Raw genomic sequence first — 6,000 nt, 5'->3', positions numbered from 1 at the left:
TTCCTCTTCTTCAATTGCCTTCGCTTCTTTTTCTCCTTCTCCTTATTCTTCTTTTGCTTTTCTTTCTCCTCCTCCTCATTCTTCTTTTGCCTTTGCTTCTCTTCCTCCTTATTCTTCCTTTGCTTTTTTCTCTCCTCCTCTTCCTTTTTCTGCCTTTGCTTCTCTTCCTCCTTCTTTTTATTCTTACTTTGTCTTTCCCTCTCCTCCTCCTCCTCCTTTTGCCTTCGCTTCTCTTCCGCCTTCTTCTTATTTTTCCTTTGCTTTTCCCTATTGTCCACCTCCTTCTTTTGCCTCGATTTCCTTTGCTTTTTTTTATTATCTTCCTCCTTTCTTTATTTTTGCTTCTCTTCGTCATCATTCTTCTTCTTTTTCATATGTACTTCTTCCTCATCATTCTTCGTTGGATTATCATCTTCAATATCTGACGGATTAGGCTTTGCTCTATACTTTACCAGCAATTGCTCCCTTTCTTAATCATTTTCAATCGTCATTAATTCGTAGTATGCTACTAATTGCTCATACAAAGCATACTGTTTGACGATTTCATCAAGAAATTTCCTCTCTAACGATGAAGTATTTTTTCTCTTACGAATATAAGTCATTGGTAACCTGCACAACACAAAAACTCACCGAGACGGCAAAGGGTGCTCTGGAGAAAGAAGACGAAGCGTTAGATTTTTTGTGGAACATTTATGGGGTAATATTATGAGCATCTCTTTTTATAGAAGAGGAGTTTAATGCTTATGGGACCCACCAAAGATTTTATAATAAAATAATATATACCTTTAAGTGGTTCATATTTTAGGCAGTTTACGCAATGACGTCTTTGTCAGCCACAAATTGATATAGAAATTCTTGTTGATAGTTGATAAATCAATATACAGAATCAAGATAGAAAATGATATTAAGAATCAAAACAATATCTTAAATAGATATCAGGAATCAGCATAGAAATCAATATTAAAATTCAGAACAATATCTTAAATCGATTTAGAAATTCGTATTGATGTCTTAAAAATCGATATTTAGAATCAAAACAATATCTTAAATCAATATAAAGAATCAAAACAATATCGTAAATCGATATTAAGAATCAACATAGAAATTGATATTAAGATTCAGAACAATATCTTAAATCGATTTGAAAATTTGTATTGATATCTTAAACATCGATATTTAGAATCAAAATAATATCTTAAATCGATATTAAGAATCAAAACATTATCTTAAATCGATATGGCAATTCCTATTGATATCTTAAAAATTGTTGTAATGTTTAGTCGATTTGCCTTTGTTACAAAAATAGTGTCATAGTATCACGCAAATTGATGATCAAATATCATACAAATCGATATGGAAATTCATGCTGACAACTTATAAATCGATATACAGAATCAACATATAAATCGAGGGTTTAGGTTTAGGGTTTAGGGTTTAGGTTTTAAGGTTTAGGGTTTAGGGTTTAGGGTTTAGGGTTTAGGGTTTAGGGTTTAGGGTTTAGGGTTAGAGTTTAGGGTTTAGGGTTTAGGGTTTAGAGTTTAGGGTTTAGGGTTTAGGGTTTAGGGTTAAGGTTTAGGCATTAGGGTTTAGGGTTTAGGGTTTAGAGTTTAGGGTTTAGGGTTAAAGGGTTTAGGGTTAAAGGGTTTAGGGTTTAGGGTTAGGGTTTAGGTTTAGGGTTTAGGTTTAGGTTTTAGGGTTAGGGTTTAGGGTTAGGATTTAGGGTTAGGGTTTAGGGTTTAGGGTTTAGTAATATATTAAGGGTTTAAGGTTTAGGGTTTAGTAATATATTATGGGTTTAGAGTTTAGGGTTTTGGGTATAGGGTTAGGTATAGTAATATATTGTGGGATATGTGTACTGATTTGTAAAATATTAAGTACTTTCTAGTGTCGATTTGTTACACATTGTAGTATGTAATTGAAAACTGTGTGTGAGGAATTAACATTGTAGCGACATGAGGTGGCCATTTGCTTGTTTCAATCATTGCTCATCTAGCGATTTCTATGGAAATTGCTTCAAAGCTTCGTACCTGTAATTAAATAGTTGTTACGTGAATCGCTATCGTCAACAAGTATAAATCACTATTTCATCAAACGTATAAATCATTCTTGCTTTAAACGTACAAATCGTTGCTTCAAACGTACAAATCGATGTAAAAATTACACTCTTTATAAGTACATATCGTTGTAACGCTTGGGCTTCAACAGTAAACGTCGTTTCACATCCCACTCGTTGTCAAAAATCGATATGCCTTATGAGACCTGGATTCCAGTTGACGATTTATGTGATTTATGCAATGACCTATATATCGGCCACAACAATTTGCCTTTGTATAGAAAATATTAGAATAGTATAATGCAAATCGCGGTTATAGTAACATACTATCGATTTGCGAGATATTGTTTGTTTGTTAATATCGATTTGTAAGCTATTATGTTGAATTTTCGTATCGATTTGTAATATATTATGCGATATGTATATCGATTTGTAACATATTATGTGTTTGCTAGTGTCGATTTGTAAGATATTTGTATTATGGTATTGAAATATGTGCGTGTGGCATTTACATTGTTGCCCGATTGTGGTGGCTATTTGTGTATTCAAATCGATGCTTATTTAGCGAATAAAATTGAAATTGCTTCACAGCGTCGTAGCTGTCATCAAATCGCTGTCACGTGAATCACTATCATAAATAACGATAAATCATTTCTTTTATTAACAAAGTAAATAACAACTCGATGCATAGTATAGTGTGATGCAACTGGCGATCGTGACAGAAAACATGAAGAATGATGTGCATGTAGATTTAATTTTGCATGGTCGGCAGGAAGAAATCCTTTTGCCTTATAAGTGCGCATAGTTTTCATTCTCCTCCTCCTTCTTCCTTTGCTTTTCCTTCTCTTCGTCATCCTTCTTCTTCATCTTTAATATCTGATGGATCAGGCTCCGCATAATAAATATCCAACAATTTGTTCCTGTCTTTTTCATTCTCAATGTTCATTATATTTTGGTACTTTACATAACCCTCATATATATCGGATTGGCAGATGATTTCTCCAAGAGTCATCCCCTCTAACGACGAAGGCTTTCTTGTCTTGCGAATTATAGTCATTGCTAACCTGCACAACACATAAATTTAACCGCAAATCATTGTAGAAATAGAACCCTTCATATGTAAATATTGTTGTAAATCATAAATCGCTATTGCATTAAATGTATAAATTGTGGTTGCTTTAAATGTATAAATCATAAATCGGCTAAATCGCTACTGCTTGAAACGTATAAATCGTTGTTGCATCGAACAAATCGCTATTGCATTAAATGTATAAATCATTGTTAAATTCAAATTTACAAATCGTTGTAGAAATTTAGCCCTAATAAGTACATATCATTGTAATGTTTGGCCTTCATAAGAATAAATTATGCTAACTATTTTTCGATGCCCAGAAGGTGGATAGGTATAAATCGATTTGTTTCAGTATAAAAATAAGTGTTATTTAGCATGAATAGTATAACCAATTATAAGATTTAGCATTCAGATTTACATAACGAAAATCAATTTGTTTACATAATAAAACCTTACACAAAACTCACCCAAAGGACACAAGTTTTGCTAATCCGGTAGTAGAGGAGAAACACCTAGAAGGTAGATGCAGTCGATGGTGGCAACGTTGCTCCGACTATGCTCCGACGACAGTAGACAACGAAAAGGGGTGCTCTGGCGACAACAGACGACGTCAAAGGCTGCATTGTCAAAGGGAGCTCTTGTTACAGCAGATGGTGCATCGTCAAAGGGTGAGCCAGAACGTTTAGGGTGATATATTGCGAGGAGCTCCTATTAGAGTAGAATTGTTTACTCCTTAGGGCAAAAACGATGATGATTTTAACCCTTTCTCTCATCTGGTGGGAGGACATTTTTGTCATTTACTCAAAACGTCATTTCATAGCACTAATGGCGGGAAATGGTACTTAAGTCTTTGCAAACAAACCAGACTCCGATGCTAAGTGATGGTGACACACACGGGGAAATGAGCCCCACGTGCTAACATATGTGGCGCTCATTCAGACCCGAGAACACGCACCTACGTGTTCCGGGGGGAACATATAACCTGCTTGCATGGAAAAGTGTGCTGGCCTCCAGTAGACACGTAATACCTTCAGCTACACAATCGCTGCCTCAAGAATCTTTCATTTCTCTCGTTCTCATAACCATTGGTCGAGCAGTCCAGGCCCACACCTGTGACCAACCCAAACCCATCTTGTTATGGGTTTCTCTGTGGGTTTTTAGCTTTTGCAAAATTCGAACAAGCTCTATTCAAATCTAGTTCTGTATTCTGATGCAAGTGTTGGCTTTAGTGATCGGTTGTTTTACGAGCTACCCAGCGAGAAATGTTAGGATTCATTAAATTATAATACATATTTGGCATATTTTAAATTTTCGTCTTTGTGAAAGTTGGATGGAATTTTTTTGTATATTGTGAAAGTGCAAAGTGGAATGAATCTGTTTATTGAATTTAAAGTTATGCACTTCCACATATGCACAAGACACTGGTACATGACAAAATGGATGGCAAAATCTAAGTAAATTACGCATATAGATGCATGTGTACTAATGCATATATGTGGGAGTTATGATGGGATGTTAGCTTTGTTTGTATAATTGCGAAATAGTAACTGTTGCATGACTCCTTAAAAAAAAAGTATGTAAAACACCTCATGGTTATCATATGAACATTTTGGTGGGCTGCTGGTTGATCCGTTAGGTTTCAAAAGCGTTTCGAAGGTCTAGACTTTCTATTTTGATGCCACTGTGCAATCACGGTTAACAGTCTGTCTTAGTTGCTTTTTGGTTTTGGGTTAAAAAGTATTGTAAAATTTGCAATTATCACCAGTTAAGCTAGTCCCCTATATTGAAAATAAAGTTGGACTATGTTTAGTTTACTTCTTTTGCAAGCAGTTGGGGAATTCAATTGGATCTGATCATCTTATTCTTGATCTTTGATTTTTTATTATTTCTTTGTTCTTCAATTAGGTGATATAAAGAACGATGACTCACTACAAGACACTTTGTCAACTGGAAAACTTAATCGTCTTATCTTGTTGATGGATTCATTATAAAATCAGCATCAAGTTATGCAATCTATGTGAACCTGCACTGCCTAGTTCAAAGCTACTTGGTTTTCAGTAATTGCTTCAAATCACCCTTTGATTGCTCACCTGATCTCAACACTCCCCAAAATCAAGAAATGGGAATTCTTCATGGCATGGTATGCCTTCGTCTTGTACTTCCATTGTGGATGGGAAAGAACATATAAGCCAAGTTTGGTTATCCTTAATGGCAACTTGAAATGTATTTTCCCCTCACCTAATCATCCTTTAGATGCTTGTAGTTATAATTATAGAATGCCTAGTCATGTATATTTAAGTTAGTATCCTAAGGTGGCCAAGTGGTTGGCCAGTCCTGCCATGCCTGGTGCAACTATAGATAAGGATGCTAGAGGTGATTGTTGTTGCTGCTGTTGAATCCTAGTTTGAAGGTGACCCCTACTTCGACTGCCATTCTATTAGGGGTCCATCTGAAAATCCCATCTTAAATTGCTAGAGAGGATTGACATTATTTCAATTCAGTCGCCTATGAGCTGAGGGTGCCACCAAGGTTTACTCACTTGGAGTATTCCAACTTGTTCCCACTTCTCCTGAAGTTTCCCTCTTCAGTTATCTCATTCTTTGCTGAGTTAGAATGTGATTTGTATTTTATGGTTTTTTTGTACGCAACTCTATAGGTTGCCTTTTGTTTTTAGACTTTTGATTTGCATGATGTTTAAATATTGCTAACAGGAAGCATTTCTTTGTTAGTCTCAGTAAAAATATTCATTTTCATTGATTGCTTTGTTTATTGCATCTTGTTTTTGTGTCCTCAATCAGTCTAAGTCTTACGTATGTTGGAGTTCTCAAGAGGAATCTGCACCTGCAACTTCTTGCATTGTTTGAATGAACATTTA

Source organism: Nuphar pumila, chromosome 14 (genome assembly GCF_984573655.1).
Source record: "Nuphar pumila chromosome 14, dmNupPumi1.hap1.1, whole genome shotgun sequence".
Lineage (NCBI taxonomy): Eukaryota > Viridiplantae > Streptophyta > Magnoliopsida > Nymphaeales > Nymphaeaceae > Nuphar > Nuphar pumila.
Note: the sequence above shows the minus strand (reverse complement) of the source record.